The sequence below is a fragment of the Musca domestica genome, unplaced genomic scaffold (assembly GCF_030504385.1).
Source record: "Musca domestica strain aabys unplaced genomic scaffold, Musca_domestica.polishedcontigs.V.1.1 1, whole genome shotgun sequence".
Lineage (NCBI taxonomy): Eukaryota > Metazoa > Arthropoda > Insecta > Diptera > Muscidae > Musca > Musca domestica.
In genome coordinates, this window is record NW_026712114.1 from 3,492,055 (window position 1) to 3,513,673 (window position 21,619).

Below are 21,619 nucleotides of genomic sequence, written 5' to 3' on the forward strand. Positions count from 1 at the left end.
GCAAAAAGGAGATATAAAAATTTGCAAAGCGATGGGTTTGATATATTCATGTTCACCACAGTTTTAACCAATAACTGCGTCCTGTAATCCCTTATCCATCTAAACAACCCATCCATCCAGTTCTCCACGAATCAACAATGCAAAAGATGCCTTTAAATGCATGAATATTCTAAAGATGATATGTTGATGTAATTGCTACTGCTGCTTCTGCTCTTAGAGCTACTGCTGCCACTGTCACATGTGCGATGGCGTATCCTAGATCATCCTTGTGACATATTTTACACACAGCCACACATACATCCGAACATAAATTTCAAATAAAATAAAACATTGAAGCGTGAGAAAATGTTATCCTTTGCCACACCTAAACAAACACATTTCAGTTTTAGTTTGAAAACAATTTTTTAATAGTTTAGTTTAGATTTCATGAACTCCTTTACCCGCTCGCTCACTCACACAATCACTAACTTGCTTACATGATTTAATGTAAGCAAAGGACGAAACGAGGAGGAAGAGGAGTGACGTATGCAATGACATACAGACTGACACAAATTTTGGAATTATGTTTATGGGTGTAAAAATAATTCTTTCCTTACACCCGGGCTCATCATCATCATCATCGCCAACCTCGTCGTCATCGTGTAACGCTTCTGAGTTTGGAACATGTCCAGGATTTGTTTTATTTTATTGTGTTTATGTTTTTTCTTTTCCTTTTCTCGGTGTGTTAACAACAAAAAGGAGGAGTAACTGCTAAAATGAAATGTAAATTTGATCCTGCCACAATCATAATCACAACTACACACACACACGCATTACATGAGTACAATTTGGATATGGAGATATTTGTTTATTTTTTTTATTTTTTATACCCTCCACCATACATAGTATGGAGGGTATATTATGTTCGTCATTCCGTTTGTAACTCATCGAAGTAATCATTTTAGACCCAACAGAGTAAAATTCTAAGACGATTTAGCCCTGTCCGTCCGTATGTCCGTCTGTTGTAACCACGCTACAGTCTAAACGAATGAAGACATAGATCTCTCTTTTGTCTGCAGGCAGGGTACTTTATACCTCGGCAGAGAATCATCTATATAGGTCCACGATATCGTTTAGCCCCCATATAACTGTACCCCCGGTATTCGGTATTTTGACGATGTTAGCCACAGTTTTCAACGGAATTGTTTGAAAATCCACGCAAGAAGTTCCTTGTGGGTACTTTATGCCTCGGCAGAGAATTATCTATATAGGTCCACGATATCGTATAGCCCCCATATAACGGTACCCTCGACATTCGGTATTTTAATGATTTTAGCCACATCTTTCAACGGAAATTGTACACAAGGGGCTTTTTGTGAGCACTTTACTCCCCGACAGAGAATTCTTTATATAGGTTAATGATATCGTATAGCACCCATGTAACGGTACCCCCGATATTCGGTATTTTGATGATTTTGGCCACATTTTCAAAACGTATTGTCTGAAAATGCACACAAGGAGTTCTTTGTGAGCACTTTACCCCCTGAAAGGGAATTGTCTATATAGGTCCGTAATATCGAATATACCCCCGATATTCAGTAGTTTGATGATTTTAGCCACTTTTTCCAATAGAATTATCTGAAAACACCCAGACATAGATTTGTCTTAATAGGTCCACAATATCATTTAAAATAAAATTTAATGGATTTTATTTTTTTGAAAATTTTCTAATTCTTTCCAAATGGTGGAGGGTATTCAAAGTTCGGCCCGGCCGAACTTACTGCTTTTTTAATAGTTATTAATTAAATATTCCACAAGAATGATCTTTGGTACCAGATAACTTTTGGAGTTCAAAATTACACATGTCAAATTGTACCGAAGTCAATCAGATTAGGATATAGCTCCCATATATATCTTCATCCGATATCAGCCTTATTGTGTACCAAATGGCTAATATGAGTTTAAATTGGGAATGACTTGGTAATTCCGACCGAATTCATTCTAGAAACAAGTACTTCAAATTTGATGAAAATCGGTAGAGATATAGCTATGGCTCCCATATAAATGTCTTTTCCGATTTGGTGTTAAAGTCCCTCACAACCGAAATATGCCCTCCACTATAATAATCTTTGTTACCAAATATCAGATACAGCTCAGAAATATGTGTTTAAAATTTTGTCAATATCGTTTCAGATTTGGATATAGCTCCCATATATATTTTTATCCGATTTTAGGTTTTTTTTTTTTTTTTTTTGAGCACCAAATGGCCAATATCAGAGCAGATGGACTGCATTTTGGCACTTCCGGCGGAATACAGACTAAAAGCAGGTGCTTCAAATTTTAGAGAAAATCGGTTCAGATATAAGTATAGCTCCCATATACAGGGTGAGAAAAAAAAAACAGCAACAAAGTCAAACGGCATAATTTTTACATTTCTTTTTTTTTAATTTTTTGAATGAAGGCAAAAAATTTCGGAAATAGCATCAAATTTTAAAATAAGTTTAGATTTGTCCGAATTGGTCACCTTTGGCACGAATTATGGCCTTCAAACGGCCAATGAAACCGACACACGTTGTCCAAATGTTGCTCTGCGGTATTTTGGCCCATTCACGTCGAAGCGCTGTTATGGAGGCCCACGCCATCACCATGGCCGGTGCTTGAGTTCTGGTGGCCAACCGAAGGTGCACATTTTCAGCTGACCTCTTTGGCAAGTAAACAAGATATTTTTGCTTGTTTAGAAACTGCTGGACAACGAATGTTTTCTCATCGAAAAAAACAACAAAATACGACAGTTGACGACTTTCGGCCATGCGGCCAATACACACATCACAATATCACGCTTGAATTCCATCACGAATAACTTTTTTTGTGTAAATTTCTCACCAAAAAGCTTTTTTACGCTTGTAAACAATATAATGAGCTGTCACTGAATAATTTTAACAGCTGTCGGACGAGTGGCTTGGAACTGACAGCAGTCTGAAGTTGGTTGCAGGTTTTTCATCTCTCCCTGTATATGTGTTTTTTGGAAAATGTTAAATTGTGCGTGAGGCTCCAGATATAGTGGATTGTTTAAATTTGAAGAAAATCATATGTTCGTTTCTAATAATTGTTAATCAAAGGTTGAACCTTTTGTGAGGAGGTACCAAAAGGAGTGACCGATATATTCCAGATTCACATCAGGTCTCTAGTTGAGAAATATGTTGGAATACTCCAAGAATCTCTGATTTTTTTCACAAGATATGAGAAATATAATTATTGAAAATTGTAACCCTTTGTGGGGGAGGTACAGAAGGAGTGGAGTGGACCGATATCTACCACTTTCACAAGAGATCTTATGTAAGTAAAAAATATTGAAATAAGTGAAATTCAGAAAAAATCGGATGCTTATTTCGCAATTATTTTTTGGGTTACACAAAATTTGGACCGGTTTATGACAGAGGTACCAGAATAGTCATTTCGATATATATCATCTTCACACCAGATCTTATGTTAATAAAAAACATTGGGATGTCTGAAAATAGAAGATAATCGGATGCATATTTTACATTTTATATGAATTATAATTATTTGTTGAGGGGAAGGCACCCGAAGGATATATTCCATCTTCATACCAGATGTTAAGTTGATAGAGGCTCGGGGATGTTCTATTTAAAAGGAATCTGGTGCTCATTTAATCGAACCATATTTCTTCACATTGGTCACGAAAATTAGCGGAACTGTCGATTTTGGAGTGAAGAACAGCAAGTAGCATTACTAAAGCTACCAATGCTTCCAAACAAAGAAACAGCGGTTTTTTCGTTTGGGGCATCATTTAACCGTGTTTCTTCAAAAATTGTGCGAATCGTAACGTAATTGAGAATAAAGAGTGCTGGTGAGCCGTGACATGTGGTTTCAATAAGACAGTGCTACATGCTATACATCATGCCTAAAATTTTATTTCTCGTTCAGCACCGATCAATTGTATATAGCCCGTACAATCAATTCCATTTTTATACCCTCCACCATACTATGGAGAGTATATTAACTTTGTCATTCCGTTTGGAACTCCTCGAAATACTCATGTCAGACCCAACAAAGTATTATATTCTTGATCAGCGTAAAAATCTTAGTCGATTTAGCGATGTTCGTCTGTCTGTCTGTATGTTGTAGTCACGCTATCTTTCGAACGAATTGAGATAGAATTTTGCAAAAATTTTGCACACATGTTTATTTTTCCAGTATGTTAGCAAATGGGCCATGTAGGTCAACGTTTTCATATAGCCTCCATATAACGGTACCTCCCGATATTCGGTATTTTGATGATTTTAGCGTCATTATTCATCGGAATTGTTTCAAATTTAGTATTTGAAGTTCGAAATGAATACTACAGCCTATAGCCCCATATAACAGTACCTCCCTATATTTGGTATTTTGACGAGTTTAGGTACAATACCTACCGAAATGGTTTGAGATGTCGTATTTGAAGTTCGTAATGGATGCTACAGCCTGTGACAGAAAATTGTCTATGCTGGTCCAGGTCAGGTTTGCACAGCTCCGATATAACGGTACCTCCCTATATACGATATTTTGATGATTTTAGCTATATTATTCACCGTTTATTTCAAGTTTCGAATTTGAATATGGTAATGGCTTATGACAAACAATACCTTTGTATGTTGGGGTCCACGTCGTATAGACCCCAGTACAACAGCTATATTCGGTATTTTTAAAATTTTAACAGAATTTTTTCTAAGGATTTTATTTTTTGAAAATTTCCAAATTTAAATTCCCGATCATCAACTGAACAACTCTACTTCGAATTTCCCAGCACCTCGGAAGTACATTCGCCATCCTATATTCCATATTTATCTAATCGTATTTCAACACGAGCATATTGTAATTCAGTATTCAAATCAATTAAACTTCGGATTTACACCGCCAGGAAAGGTAGAAGTCTCTCTCCTTTTTTTATACGGTTCTGTGGGTTCTTATGAAGACTCTGGGCACAGCAGCAAAGCTTACTTAAGTCGACGAGAAATTCAAGCTAAAAAAATCGTGATTTTTTAATATTCTTTCGAGATCTTTTTGTAAAAATTACCATTTTCAATCTTGAATATACAAAAAATTATAGAAGTGTTTGAAAATTATTTTTAGGATTAACGGGCAAAAAATTGCGAATGAAAATACGTTTGGTTTTCGAGAGCATTTTTAAGGACTTCATGCTTTATTTATTTATTGTTTTATTTTATATTTTTATATTATTCATTTACTCTTTTTGTAAAATATATTCTTATGATTTTTTAAAGAATCTTGTGCATGATATTATTAAAAAATGTTCCTTACACAATAAGTCGTTGTACAAAAATATAGATATATAATTCCCGCCAAGAACTCTTGTATTTTCCCAGGATAATCACTCTCGAAAACCGCGGATATTATAAAAGTACCTTTGAAGGTTTAATTTCCACAAATTGTAGATTTTTTAAGGAAATTTGTTAGGAATTCTTACTTATTCAACAATTTCCCGGCATAAAATTTTGACCTGGCTGTTTCATACATGTATATTAATATATTTCACAAACTCGGGCCCAGATTTTAAAATCACATTTTATATATTTACATAAATAAATTTATTATTGACTACAAAGAATTTTTTATTTTATCCTCTCAGGTTATTCTGCTTTTGACGACACTATAAAAAAGAAAAGGTTAAAAACAAAATGTGAAAAAAATGAAATGAAGTATTATCGCCTTGATTCAACTAACCAATTGTCCACAATACAGGATTAAAGCAAAGACTAAAAGGAATGACAGGGCGTTCATTGTGACTAGAGTTACTGGAAAAATTACCAATTTTTCATGGTATTTATTGCAAGGTACTTTCGTAGAAATTAACCCTATGGATTTAATTTTAGGGATTACTATGACTATGAATAATTTCTATAAATAAATGCCAAATATTATTTCATGTTTTTTAACAAAAAATGTAAATAAATAAAAAATACAAAAAAATATATATTCAATATATTTCTTATTCAATTCTGGTTTTTAATGCCAATGAGGCACATGTTAGAAATTCTTATATTTATTAGCATTTTAAAAATATCTACCCTTTTTTATACACTACAAAAGGGTATTGTCAGGCGGTCGAAAATAATTATTATTTTTTAAATAAAAAAAAAACATTAATAATTATATTTTATTTATTTATTATTTGTTTTTCTATTGTTTTTTGTGTATTCATCAATTTGGGAATAATATATCTCCCATTCTTTAATTTTTTGTCTGGACTTCACGAGAAATATGCGAAATCACGTTTTCTTTACATCAAAATACCCATTAAAGTTTTGAGACCCAGGTATGCATTAATGAGTTTTGGAAAAGTTAAACGTTCAAAAAAGTATTTAAACTTTTCAATGGGAGTCTTGAATTCAAGTCATTTTGTTATTACGGTTATCGTAAAATCTACCCAAAACATATTTCAAAATGAAGTTCCTACCATTAGCCATGGGATTTGCTCTGATGTACGGCAGGAGCGAGGCCTGTGTAAAATATGATAAATAAAAAATGTTTCAGTAAATAAATTGTTCTGTTGCTCTCACTCAATATATGGATTTCGTTTGATTTTGCATCGGGGGATGATGAAGTTCTATAATTAAATGGTTACTTACAGAAAGGAAATTCTATAATTAAATGGTTACTTAGAAATCAGAATATAAATAATTAAAAAAAAAGCAGCAAAGTTCGACACTCCACCATTTGGAAGGAACTTGTAAAATTTTAACAAAATCCCAAAATGACCGTTTAAATGAGGAGCTTTAAGCGGGGAATATACTAAGACGCAGACCTACACAAGTAATTGTTTGTCATAGGCTGTAGTACCCATTAATATCGAATAATGTAGCTAAAATCATCAAAATACCGAATAAAGAGGGTACCGACCGACATGGCCCATTTACGAACTTATCCTGCCTACTGGGAAGTACGCATGTATCCAAAATTTTAGCCCTCTATCTCAAATAGCGTGTTTACACCAGACAGACGGACATCGCTAAATTGTCTTAGAATGACAAAACTAATATACCCTCCATAGATGATGATGGAGGGTATAAAAATATAAAATGTTTCACGAGGATTGTTGGCTTTTACTCAAAACAACAATCTTCTCATCTTACAATTTTGTAATCTCCATAAGTAATAAGGAGAGTATATTAATCATTCCGGTTGTCTGCAGGCAGGTTAGGTTCGAATGTGGGCTGTGAAGGCCTACGATATCGTATAGCCCCCATATAACGGTACCCCCAATATTCGGTATTTTGATGATTTTAGCGACATTTTTTACAAGAATTTTTTTGAATTTCGTATTTAAAAGTTCGTAATAGGTACTACAGCATACGACAGAAAAATATGTTAGATATCGGACCACTCCTTCTGGTACCTCCCCCACAACAGGTCAAAGTTTCGAATAAACGAAACGATTATTAAATCCGAAATAAGCATCCCGTTCACTTCATATTTCACACATCCCATTATTTCCACTTACACAATATCTGCTGAGAGGATGGAATGTATCGATCCACTCCCTCTGATACCTCCCCCACAAGGGGTCAAAATTTTGAATATCCATGAAACTCCTAAAATGCGAAATTAACATTCGGATTTAAAGTAAGCTGAAGATTTTGAATAATCTTTCCAAACAAAATAGTTGTAATTGGGTTTTTCAGATTCTGAAAGGATATATTAATCTCCTGCTATTTTTAAATCCTCCACCATAGTATGGAAAGTAAATTAAGTATGTAATTCCGTTTGTAGCGAAATATACATTTTAGACCCCACAAAGTACATATATTTTTGGTCAGCATGAAATTCTATGTCGATTTAGCGATTCCCGTCCGTCTGTGGAAATCACTCTAGCTTCCGAACGAAATGAAGTAAGTTGATAAAAATTTACCCAAATGTGTATTATATCTGCAGGACTTTTGGTATTGAATGGGCCAGTAGGTCCACGTTTTCCTATAGTCCCCATATAATGGTATCTCCCTATTTTCGGTATTTTGGTGATTACAGCGACATTAATCACCGGATATGTTTGAAATTTGGTATTTGAAGTTTGTAATGGGTATAGCCCCCATATAAAGATACCTCCCGATATTCGGTACATTGATGATTTTAGCGACATTATTCACCGGAATTGTTTCAAATTTGGCATTGAAAGTTCGTAATGGTTACTTCAGCTGATGACAGAAAATTGTCTGTGCCATACCATACCATATAACGGTTCCTCCCTATATTCGGAATTTTGATGATTTTAGCGACATTATTCACCGGAATTGTTTCAAATTTGGTATTTGAAATTCGTAATGAATACTACAGCCTAAGACAGAAAATTGTCTGTGCAGGTCCACATCCACATATCCCCCATATAATAGTACTTCTCTATATTTGGAATTTTGGTGATTTAAGCGCCAGAATTGCTTCAAATTTGTTATTTGAAGTCCATAATGAATGCTACAACCTATGATAGAAATTTGTCTGTGCAGGTCCACATTTTCATATAGCCCCCATATAACGGTACCTCCCGATATTCGGTATTTTAATGATTTTAGCGACATTTTTCACCGGAATTGTTTCAAATTTGGCATTTGAAGTTCGTAATGGATACTTCAGCCTATGACAGAAAAGTGTCTGTGTAGATCCACATTTTGGTATACCCCCCTAAATAATAGTACCTCCCTATATTGATGAATTTAACTACATTATTCAACGATTTTTTTTTTTTCAGTTTTCGCATTTGAATATTTCAACGGCTTATGACAAAAGTTGCCTATGCAGGTCCACGTTGTCGTTTAGACCCTAATATAGCGGCTATATTTCGTATTTTTTATTTTAACAGAATTTTTAACGGATTTTTTTTTTTGGAAAATTGCAAAATTTCTTTGCAAATGGTGGAGTGTATACAAAGTTCGACCCGGCCGAACTTACAACTTTTTTACTTGTTTTTTCTAGTTTCGCATTTGAATATTGTAATGGCTTATGACAAAAGTTGCCTATGCAGGTCCACGTCGTCGTATAGACCCTAATATAACGGCTATATTCAGTATTTTTAAGAATTTTACAGATTTTTCAACGGATTTTATTTTATGGAGGGTATTCAATTTTTTTGTTTATTTTTATTTTTTTTTTTTTTTTTTTTTTTTTTTTTTCAAAATTTTTCGCTGTTATTTGCTAAATTGACGCATTGATTTAAAATTCGGCCTTCGAAAAAAGCGAAGAAGTTAATTTGTATATTTTGAAATCCTTATAAGATCATATTATCAGAAACGGTGTTTCAATATAAAATCAGGTTCTGGAATGGCCCAAGCTTATATATTATCGCTCATTTATTGATATGTTAAAAGTCTTTTTCGTAACTGAATAGTCTAAAATTTAGGGTTTGTAATTCGTTTCCGCATAACAATCTCACTAGCTAAAATATTTACTATTTACATAAAATCTAAAATAAATAAATTTATCGATATTTTAAAATTACAAATATTGTATTTATTTGGGTTATAATATTTATTGAAATTTCAAAAAAACAAACATGATTCACTATAACATCAACTTCATTTCTATCATTGCTCAAATATTTGGAGTTTTTTTCTATCCCCAAGTGCGATTCCAGTTAAACTATTGAAATATTTTATAATAATATTAATAATTTAATTTCAATTAAGGATATCATTTTACTTACAGGAGGCAATGGCTCACAGAATGCACTGGGCAGTGCGATTAAACAAACGCCCAAAACAATTCCAATTAATTTCATTTTGAGAGTGTGCTCTTCCAACTTGCGGTTATTCCACAGAAATAGTGGTTACTACTTACGGTGTTACAAAGGCGAAATTAAAATGTAAAAACTTACCATTGTTTTCCACCGAGATTTATTTCAAATTCATGTGAATGAAAATGAATTTTTATTGACGATTTTTCGAGAACAATAGCCTATTGTTACTAATGATTAAGTCTTAAAACCTTGGGCAATAAAAACTGAAATACGACACTTGGCTTTGGGATGACTCAAAGATGGAAGATTGAAAATCACAGGGTGCGATGAAAAAAACTGCAACCAATTTCAGACTGCTGTCAATTCTAAGCCACTCACCGGACAGCTGTTAAAATTATTCCAGTGACAGCTCATTATATTGTTTACAAGCGTACAAAAGCATTTTGGTGAGAATTTTCAGGAAAAACATAATTCGTGAGGGAATTCGGACATGATAGTGCGATTTCTTTATATTTTGCTGGAAAACCACAAATGGCTATCGTTAGAGCACTCCAGCACTTAAATGTGAATAAATATTTTGTGTCTCGTACCATCGTTACGGTGATACTGGTAGCGTAACCCGACGTCAAGGAAGTGGATGGAAGAAAACAGCAAAATCAGCAGAAATGGTTCGAATAGTAAAGAAGCAACTTGATCGAAAAATGGCTCGTGAGCTGAACATATCTCAATATTCCATTCGGCAAATATTGAAAAATGAGCTCGGGGTAAAGCCATTGAAATTCCACAAAGTGCAAGAACTTACGCCACAACAAAAAGAAAATAGACTCAAAAGGGCCAAAGAGTTGCTTCGCTTGGCCGAAAGTGGTGAACCGCCGAATTTGGTTTTCTCCGATGAGAAAACATTCTTTGTTCAGCAGTTTGTAAACCAACAAAATGATCGTGGCAAGTAAACCAAAGGGGTCAGCTGTAAATGGCACCTTCGGTTGGCCACCATAACTCAAGCGCCGGCCATGGTGATGGTGTGGGCCGCCATAACAGCCGATGGTCGCTCTCCGCTGGTATTAATGGACCGTGGCATCAGAATAAATGCCGAATATTATCGCGAAAATATTCTGGAGGGTGAGACCTTGGACACTCCAACAGGACTTAGCACCATCGCACTAAGCACGCGCCACCCAAGAATGGTAATAAAATGAGGTTCCTCGCTTCATTTCCAGCGCACAATGGCCACAAAAATCTCCGGATACCAATCCGTTGGACTTTTGTGTCTGGAGTATTTTGGAAAGCAAGGTTGGCACTGAAAAATACCAAATTGAAGATCATCTCGAGCAGGCGCTTCGCCGAGAATATGCCAAAATACCGCAGAGCATCATTCGGACAGCGTGTGATGGTTCCATTGGCCGTTTGAAGGCCATAATTCATGCCAAAGGTGACCAATTCGAACAAATCTGTACTTATTCTAAAATTTGATGCTATTTCCGACATTTTTTGCTTTCATTCAATAAAATTTAAAAAAGAAAATGTAAAACTTATGTCGTTTTACTTTGTAGCAGTTTTTTATCTCACCCTGTATACTCATGATCAGCATAAAATTCTAAAGTAATCTACAGATGTCCGTCTGTCTGTTGAAATCACGATATAGCCCATATTTTTTGGCGTAGAGCTTCAAAATTTGGCCCAACAATTGGAATAGTGTCTACGATGGCTGGTATTGAAAATGAGATAAATCATGGTATAGCCGCCATATAAGGGTATCTCCGAATATTCGGTATTTTGATGATTTTTGCCACATTTTTCCATGGATTTGTCTGAAAATTTTGTAGGTCATAATGAGTTCTAGCTCCGGTGGCAGAACATTGTATGCAAAGGTCCACGTTTCCCATAGCTCCCTTATAATGGTACCTCCCGATATTCCGTAGTTTGAAGAATTTTCCACATTTTTTCCAATTGGTATTTGTAGATCATAATGGGTTCTAGCTCCGGTAGCAGAATATTGAATATCTGATCCATATTTTCCTATAGCGCACATATGAAGGTACCCACCAATATTCGGTATTTTGATAATCCTAATCACATTTTCCCGCGAATATTTATACCCTACACCACAAGGTGGTGTCTTTGTGCATTTGTTTGTAACAGGCAAAAGGAAACGAGATAGAACCATAATTCCTTTTGATGATCTGCATAGAATCACATTCTGAGCCGATTTATGCATGTCTGTCCGTCCGTCCGTCTGTCCATGTATTTTTGTAAACAAAGTACAGGTCGCATTTATTACCGGATCCAGATGAAATTTTGCACAAATCATTTGTTTGGCCCAAGGACGAACCCAATTGAAATTGGAGGTAATCGGTAAAAATTTAGATATAGCTCCCATATATATCTTCGTCCGATTTCCTGTTTATTGTGCACCAAACGTGTAATATCAGCCCGAATAGTATGGAATTTTGTACATACAACCAAATTAGGCCTAAAAATAAGTATGCCAAATTTGATCGAAATCGGTTCAGATATAGCTATAGCTCCCATATATATTGTTCATCCGATTTTTTATTTTTGTCCTCCGCAGTCTTAATATGCACTCCGTAACAAGGATATTGAGGGAAATATATCAAATACAGCTCAGAAATACATTTGCTAAATTTTATCGAGATCGGTTCAGATTTGGATATAGCTCTCATATATAACTTCGTCCGATTTACTTTTTATTGTACACCAAACGTCTAATATTTGTCCAAATGGGATGGAATTTGGCACATGCGACAGAATTGAGTCTAGAAGCTAGTATGTCAAATTTGATGAAGATTGGTTCAGATATAGCTATAGCTCCCATATATACTGTTCATCCGATTTGTTGTATATATATATGCACACCGTAACAACGATTTTCAGGGAAATATATGAAATACAGCTCAGAAATATTTTGCCAAGTTTTATCAAAATCGGTTCAGATTTGGATATAGCTCCCACATATATCAAATGGGCAATACAAGTCCGAATGTAAACGATACAAATGCTTCTTACTGGTTTAATTTGGCATTTAAGACCTCGCAATGGAAAAAATTATCTGGTTCATCCATTATGCGCTACCTTCATTTCAAATTCTCTCTCTACTTCTTCCTCAAATACAAAAGGTACCATATACAGTACCTTTTAATACTTTTCGTATCGAATTTTCAAAAATCCAGCCTTGTCTGACGCCTTCGGACCGAGAGTGACCCTCATTGAACCTGACCTGATTTGAATACCTATTAGCATGACAGAGGGATCAAAAGTAGGGGATTTGATTGTAAAAATTTTAGTTTTTTTGCTAGAGATATTATGTAGATAGATATCGTATCGTAATTTTTAAGGGAATACTGGTTTTTTAAAATATTGGTTTTATGTCTATAACAAAAAATGTATAGCGCTATAAATCGGTGTTCACATTGTTTCCTGTTAACATTGAAATCCTTTCTTTGGAGCACTTTCTTAAAGAGTTGGTTCAATTCCTATTTTTATTAGCTCTCCCAATTGTCTATGTTCCAGGTACGGATCTTTGAATTTTCATATACTCCAATTTTTATTCAGAATGTAGTCTGAAAATACCACCCATTTTGGGAACGATAAAAAATAACTTTTCAGATTATCTATTTTATTAAATTGCTTCGATTGATTTCATGGTTTATTTTTTGTCGGAATCCATTCAAAGTGACCCTTTTGGCAGCCTTAACAGCCCTGTTGTCTTCTTTGTTTCATTCTATTTGCAGCGGCAACGCCGTCACTGGCCCACTGTCAAAAACAAAAGCAAGATGGGAAATATTATTAATTTGGTCTGCGGTGCGAATTGAATAAAAATTCGAATAATACTTACACCTTGAGAACAGGCCGAAATGTAGGGAAGCGAAACCAACATGACACCCAAGATAACAGCGATCAGTTTCATTTTTGAAGTTTTAATTTTTTGTTAAACGTTTTCTCAAGTGATGAACTATTGAGAATGATTTCAAAATTGAAAGTATTGCACATTTTATACTCGACTCTAAGAGTCATTAACATTTCTGATATTGGCAGGAACAATGAGCAGTAATATTGTGGTCATTGCATACAATTAAAAGGGTATTTAAAATAAATGTTACAAAAAACTTAGACTTTAGTCACGTTCCGATTTGCGAAATTATTTATTGCAATAGATTGCTACATTTCCATTTGAAAACATCTCAAAAATGCACACCTACAAAAAATATATATAAAAATCACTGCAACGCATTTATTTAAAATTCAAATCAGTACTTGTCAAAATGATTTTTTTAAATTCCATAAAAATTTTTGCAATGGCTCTTTTGTATGGCTGCATTTTGACCGTCGATGTAAGTCATATTTGATATCATTACTCGTTTCAATTACAAAACTATTAATTAAAAACCCCTCCCTTTAATATTCTATTCGATTTTTGGAATTTACAATCTGGTGGCCAGCAAATTGGTGGTAAAATTCCTAAAAGATTTAGATTTGGTTAACATCCCATGGGAACACAAAAAAAAAAAAAAAAACACAATTTGTAAAAAAAATATTTCAGTCAAAAAAGAAATAAAATCTATTTCGGATCGAAACAACTTCTTGTATTATTCTACTATTAAAATATGCCGATAGATATATATTATGATTTAACATTGAATACGAATATATTACCCACATACGATATAAATAACAAGTAAAAAAGCTGATGAATAATGTCGCTAAAATCATCCAAATACCGAATATCGGGAGGTATTGATATATGGAGGCTATACAAAGACATGTCATAGCATTTAGTATCCATTACGAACTTCAAGTACCAAATTTGAAACAATTCCAGTGAATAATGTCGTTAAAATCTTCAAAGTACCAAATATCGACAGGTACCGTTACATGGGGGTATACAAAGAGGTGGATCTGCACTGACAATTTTCTGTCCTAAGCTGTAGTATCCATTACGAAGTTCAAATACGACATCTCATACAATTTCGGTGAGTATTGTACCTAAACCCGTCAAAATACCGAATATAGGGAGGTACTGATACATGGGGCCTATACGAAGACGTGGACCTGCGCAGACAATTTTCTGCCAGAGGCTGTAGTATCCATTATGAACTTCAAATACCAAATTTGAAACAATTCCGGTAAATAAATTCGCTAAAATCATCAAAATACCGAATATAGGGAGGTATTGATATATGGAGGCTTTACGAAGAGGTGGACCTGCACAGACAATTTTCTGTCTTAGGCTGTAGTATCCATTATGAACTTCTAATACCAAATTTGTCACAATTCCGGTAAATAAATTCGCTAAAATCATCAAAATACCGAATATCCGGAGGTACCGTTATATGGGGGTTCTACGAAGACGTAGACCTGCATAGACAATTTTCTGTCTTAGGCTGTAGTATCCATTATGAACTTCTAATACCAAATTTGTCACAATTCCGGTAAATAAATTCGCTAAAATCATCAAAATACCGAATATCCGGAGGTACCGTTATATGGGGGTTCTACGAAGACGTAGACCTGCATAGACAGTTTTCTGTCTTAGGCTGTAGTATACATTACGAAATTCAAATGCGAAATTTCAAACAATTCCGGTGAATAAATTCGCTAAAAACATCAAAATACCGAAAATAGGGAGGCTATACGAAGACGTAGACCTGCACAGACAATTTTCTGTCTTAGGCTGTAGTATCCATTGCGAACTTCAAATACCAAATTTGAAACAATTCCGGTAAATAAATTCGCTAAAATCATCAAAATACCGAATATCCGGAGGTACCGTTATATGGGGGTTGTACGAAGACGTAGAACTGCATAGACAATTTTCTGTCCTAGGCTGTAGTATCCATTACGAAGTTCAAATACCAATTTTTAAACAATTCCGGTGAAAAATGTCGCTAAAATCGTTAAAATATCGAATATCGGGAGGTACTGTTATATTGGCCAATTTTCAATACCAAAAATCCTACAGACATAATATACATTTGAGAAAAATTTTATCAACCTACTTCATTTCGTTCGGAAGCTAGAGTGATTTCCACAGACGGACGGACATCGCTTAATCGACATAGAATTGTGCGCTGATCAAGAGTATATATACTTTGTGGGGTCTAAAATGTATATTTCTAGGTGTTACAAACGGAATTACAAACTAAATATACCCTTCATACCATGGTGGAGGGTGTAAAAATGTACTCACTCAAATTCACATACGAATCTTTTATGGATTTTAAGGTCACGATGTCTTTGGTCAAAAAATATTCGTAAAAAAATCCCGAATCTTGGAATAGAAGCCTTGAAAATATTTTCAAAAATTCAATCAGGAATCCTTTAAAGACAATGTTGTCTAGATGTTCTTGCAAAAATATTACTAAACAAGTAAGCAAAGGCTATAGTTGTGCCGGGCCGACCATGTGATACTCTACAACATTACAATATGTTAAAAGCCCCCTTATGTCCAAATCCATTCTGGAAGATTTCGCTTTTGAAATGATGTCACGGAGTACTGCCCAGATATTATCCTTAGCATTTTGACCAGGGACATTTGGCCAATATTTACGCACTCCGTCGTGCTGTTCGAATTCTTCTCTCTCCTTAACTCTCTTCTCAGGCCTGTCATTTTAATGGAAAATTCGACTTTTATTTACCACAAATGCTATGGTCTATTTCACCCACTAAGTATTACCATCAAAATTGGTAAGCTTCTGCCCAGTCCTAAGTTCTAGCCCCATGTTAACTTTCATGTCGATTGGTCTATAATTGCGACCTGTGCAGCAGAAATTTTTCAGTTTTTGGTCCATTTTATATTTGTTTTGGTTATCCAAATTTTGGTTTCAGAGTGAACTAATATATGAAAGGCATGTCCAATTCTGAATCAATTTTAACTGAATCTGAAAGAGACAATTTAATCTCTAATACCAAATAACATTGCTATAGAGTGCATGATATCACTCCGAGAAGGAATATATTAAACAATATATATCGGAAACGAGTTCCGCCAAGTGGAAACGTACGTCCCAAAATTCACTCCATTTGGCCTGATATTAGCCGTTATTTGCACAATAAACCTAAAATCGGATTAAGGATATATAATGGAACTATATCCAAATCTTAGCCGTTCTCGATAAATTTGGTATTTTCGAGCTTTATAAGACATCTGGTACAAAATATCATTGTTGTCGATTGCATATTACGAATGGGAGAGACTTAAGCATCAAATCGGTTCAACCATTTATATGGGAGCTATAGCTATATCTGAACCGATTTCCTCCAGATTTAAGTACTGGTTTCTAGGATGAATTCAGTCGTAATTGGAAAAATTCAGTCTATTTTGGCTGTCATTAGCCATTTTAGACTGCACAATAAACCTGATATCGGATAAAGATATATATGGGAGCTACATCCTTATCTGAATTGATCTTGATGAAATTTGGCAGAGGTATTTTCGAGCAGTTTCTGATGTCTGGTACCAAATATCATTCTTGTGGAGTACATATTACGCATGTGGGGGACTTAAAACCCCAAATCGCATGAATCATATATAACCAAATTTGATGTACTTTCTTCTAGACTGAATTCGGTCGGATATACCAAAATTCAGGATTTTTTGACAGATATTGGCCATTTGGTGTACAATTAACCCGAAATCGGTTGAAGATATATATATGGGGCCTATATCCAAATCCGAACCGATCTAGATAAAATTTGTCAGAGGTATTTCTAGGCTGTTTTTGATATCTGGTACCAAAGATCATTGTTGTCAAATGCATATTACGAATGTGAGGGACTTAAACACCAAATCGGATGAAATATATATATATATATATATATATATATATATATATATATATATATATATATATATATATATATATATATATATATATATATATATATATATGGGAGGTATAGCTATATCTGAACCGAATTTCACACAATTTAACATTCTTGCTTCTATTCTGAATTCGGGTTGATGTGCCACAATTCAGGTCATTTGGCTTTATATTGGCCATTTGATGAACAATTTACCCGAAATCGGTTGAATATATATGGTAGCTATATCAATATCTAATCATGGGGTTCGTCCTTGGGTCAAATAAGTATTTTTATTTTTTCTTTTTTTTTTTTGAAAATTTAATCTCAATTGACCTACATTTTGTTCACGGACAGACGTGGATAAATCGACTCAGAAAGTGATGCTTTGAAGATCCTCTAAAGTAACTAGGGGTCTATCTCGCATCCTTCTCCATGTTACAAACAAATGCACAAAGACATAATACCCTGACCACCTTGTGGTTTAGGGTATAAAAAGAAAACATTTCTTTCTGAACCGAAAAGAAAAAAAACATTTATTTGTTGTTAATTTATTATTTAAAACTTCAAATTATTTTTATCTTCAAATCTTCGAAATCGAGCCATAAAACCTTGAAATACCGCACAGACATTAGCGTTAATCATAATCGAATGTTGGTGGATACTTGAAAAAAAAAATAAATTGTTAAATTAATATTTTTATTGTGAACGTTTGAAAAAAAAAAAAAAAAACAATAATACATACCCCTGTTCCAAAGTCAAAAGCTTCACTTTGGCCATAAAATAGACCGAGCACAACAACTCCTAAAATAAGCGATAAACTTTTCATATTGACGTTAGGCGAATAGGTGTTTAGACTTTGGGATTTCCGAACTAATTTTATATTTTTGTTAACAAAACAAGTATTTAATTCACAAACGAGAATGTTGTTTAAACAAATGAATGTTCATATGCAAATAAACTATCGAACGTGAATGGGAATATGAAAATAAAATTTTGAATTTTTTTAGAGTATGGGAGAACAATAACTTGTATTGAATATACCCATAGAGTTTTGTATATAATGATGCTGATATATATTCCGAACTCCCTTTACACCAAGGGTATTATGTGTTGCTGCATTTGTTTGTAAAAGGAGAAGGAAGCGAGATAGGCCCATAGTTACTTTTGAGGATCTTCATAAAATTACTTTCTGAGTCGATTTATGCATGTCAATCCGTCCTTCTGTCCATATATTCTTGAGAACGAAATTCAGAATGAGCTATACCTAAATGGAATCAGATTTAGATATAGCTCTCATAAATCTTCAACCGCTTTCGGTTTAATTATTCACCAAATGTCCAATATAAGTCCCAATGACCTGAATTTTAGTACATCCCACCGAATTCAGTCCAGAAGTAAGTACATCAAATTTGGTGTAAATCGGTTCAGGTATAGCTATACCTCCCATATATGTTCTATCCAATTTGCGGTTTAAAGTCCCTCACATGCGAATTATGCATTCCACAACAATAATCTTTAATACCAGATTTCATATTTGGATATAGCTCCCATATATAAATCTTCAACCGATTTCGGGTTAATTGTACACCAAATAACCAATATCAGTCCAAATGACCTGAATTTTGTATATCCGACCGAAATCAGTTTAGAAGCAAGTACATCAAATTGGTGAAAATCGATTTAGATATAGCTATAGCTCTCATATATATGTTTCATCCGATTTGGTTGTTAAGTCCCTCACACGCGTAATGCGCATTCGACAACAGTGTAATTTGATACGTACCAGATATCTTATAGAGCTCGGAAATACCTCTGCCAAATTTTATCAAGATTGGATCAGATTTGGATGTAGCTCCAAATATATATTTAACTGATTTCGGACTAAACGTGCACCAAATGGCCAATATATAACAAAAATTCCTTAATTTGGAAAAAAATCGGTTGAGATATAGCTATTGCTCTCGTCCGTCATATTCGAGTTATGAATTCGACAACAATGATATTTGTTACCAGATATCTTATAGAGCTCAGAAATACTTTTGCCAAATGATATCGAGAACGATTAAGATTTGGAAATAGCTTACATATATATCCTCAATCCGATTTCAGGTTTATTGTGCAAATAATGGCTAATTGGTGTAGGGTATCATATAGTCGACCCGCCTGACTTTTTACTTTTCCTTACTGGTATAATTTTAGAGTCATCCGTTTAGTCATTGATCTCATAATATCACATGTTATGTTTTCTCTAAGCTAGGATCCCTCTTAGGTATTTGGCCTGATCAGCAACATGTCAACATAATATAATGCATTTCGAACATCTGCTCTATATTTTACCAAGAAAAAAATTAGATTTTAAAAATTTTTTGTTATACTGTGCGACAAAATTAATTTCTTCAATAATTACTTGGAAGATCCAGCATATTATGAAAGCAGAGCAAAAAAGAAGGGGACAAGATCCTCCAATATTGCAATACTGCAGATAAAAATACGGGGAATTTTTGAGTTAAAACGTTAACCAACACCCGAGCCAAGAAATTTTCATTTTTAACCCTTTTTTTAAGATATGGATAGAAACTTCATTTAAACGGTATTAACGGGATATTTTCCATCTTCACAGCAGATCTTGTGTTAGTAGAAACACTGTGAATATGCATGTATAAAATATAGCCATTCCCATATGATGTGCTTATTTCGGATTATATGATCGTTTTGGTTATTCTAAACTTTAATCTGTTATGGGGGAGGTACCAGAGGTAATGGTCCGATCTCTACCATTTTTATAACAGATCTTGTGTTGATGGAAAAATTGAGATATACCAAGTCTGAATCGGATAATAATTTCGTGTTTTATGAGCTTCAGGGATATTCAAAAATTTGACCCTATGTGAGGGAGGTACCAGAAGGAGTGGACTAAAATATTTCATCTTCACACCAGACCTTGGGTTAATAAAAATATTGTGATGTGTGTAACTTGAAGAGCTCAAACTCTTACATCACATTTTATAAGAGTCAAAATTATTCCAAAATTTTGTTCTTGCAAAATGGTCAGGCTTAATCCCTTTATTGCTGTTTTTATAAAAACAACGTTTGTTTATTATTGGAGAACGATGGTAATGTAAAGAGCCACCAATCCTCATCAGTTCCTTTGTTTTTTGTCTGGGATATTCTCCCCAGAAGTTATTTTAAAAACCAGTTAAGAAAGTCTTATGATACCCTACACCACTTTGCTAATTTAATGGGATAATTCAATAATACACGTTATGATTATAATTATAATTTAGTTCTTTGAACTAAATATGCCGAAGCATTTGTATCTTTTAAATTCGGACTTGTATTGCCCATTTGGTGCACAATTTATTTTAAATCGGATAAAAATATATATGGGAGCTATATCCAAATCGGAACCGATCTCGATAAAATTTGGCAAATGTATTTCTGAGCTGTATTTGATATATTTCCCTGAATATCGTTGTTACGGAGTGCATATTACGACTGTGGGTAACAAATATGACAAATCGGATGAAATGTATATATGAGAGCTATAGCTATATCTGAACCGATCTTCACCAAATTAGACATACTAGCTTATAGACTCAATTTGGTCGTAAGTGCCAAATTCCATCCCATTTGGACAAATATTGGACGTTTGGTGCACAATAAAAGGTAAATCGGACGAAGTTATATATGGGAGCTATATCCAAATCTGAACCGATCTCGATAAAATTTAGCAAATGTATTTCTGAGCTGTATTTGATATATTTCCCCAAATATTGTTGTTACAGAGTGCATATTACGGCTGCGGAGGACAAAAATAACAAATCGGATGAATAATATATATGGGAGCTATGGCTATATCTGAACCGATTTCGATCAAATTTGGCATACTTATTTTCAGGTCCAATCTGATTGTACGTGCAAAATTCTATTACTATTCTATACTATTCGGACTGATATTACACGTTTGGTGCACAATAAAAGGCAAATCGGGCGAAGATATATATGGGAGCTACATCTAAATTTTTACCGATTATCTCCAATTTCAATAGGGTTCGTTCTTGGGCCAAACAAATG

The 21,619-nt window shown here is 34.3% G+C and overlaps 4 long non-coding RNA genes across 4 annotated transcripts; all 4 read right to left on the reverse strand.

The window, feature by feature from the left end:
• Positions 1 to 5,551: 5,551 nt before the first annotated feature.
• On the reverse strand, positions 5,552 to 5,865 carry LOC109611999 (uncharacterized). Its single transcript, XR_002194246.2, has 2 exons — positions 5,725 to 5,865; positions 5,552 to 5,650 (listed from the first exon to the last, which is right to left on the reverse strand). It is a non-coding gene; the product is annotated as an uncharacterized LOC109611999 (long non-coding RNA).
• A 3,627-nt stretch (positions 5,866 to 9,492) lies between these two features.
• Positions 9,493 to 9,832, reverse strand: LOC109612001 (uncharacterized). The gene is made up of 2 exons (XR_002194247.2): positions 9,692 to 9,832; positions 9,493 to 9,627 (listed from the first exon to the last, which is right to left on the reverse strand). It is a non-coding gene; the product is annotated as an uncharacterized LOC109612001 (long non-coding RNA).
• A 3,505-nt stretch (positions 9,833 to 13,337) lies between these two features.
• Positions 13,338 to 13,804, reverse strand: LOC101894025 (uncharacterized). The gene is made up of 2 exons (XR_225517.4): positions 13,578 to 13,804; positions 13,338 to 13,495 (listed from the first exon to the last, which is right to left on the reverse strand). It is a non-coding gene; the product is annotated as an uncharacterized LOC101894025 (long non-coding RNA).
• A 4,247-nt stretch (positions 13,805 to 18,051) lies between these two features.
• On the reverse strand, positions 18,052 to 18,426 carry LOC105261599 (uncharacterized). Its single transcript, XR_891433.3, has 2 exons — positions 18,288 to 18,426; positions 18,052 to 18,206 (listed from the first exon to the last, which is right to left on the reverse strand). It is a non-coding gene; the product is annotated as an uncharacterized LOC105261599 (long non-coding RNA).
• Between the last annotated feature and the right edge of the window lie 3,193 nt (positions 18,427 to 21,619).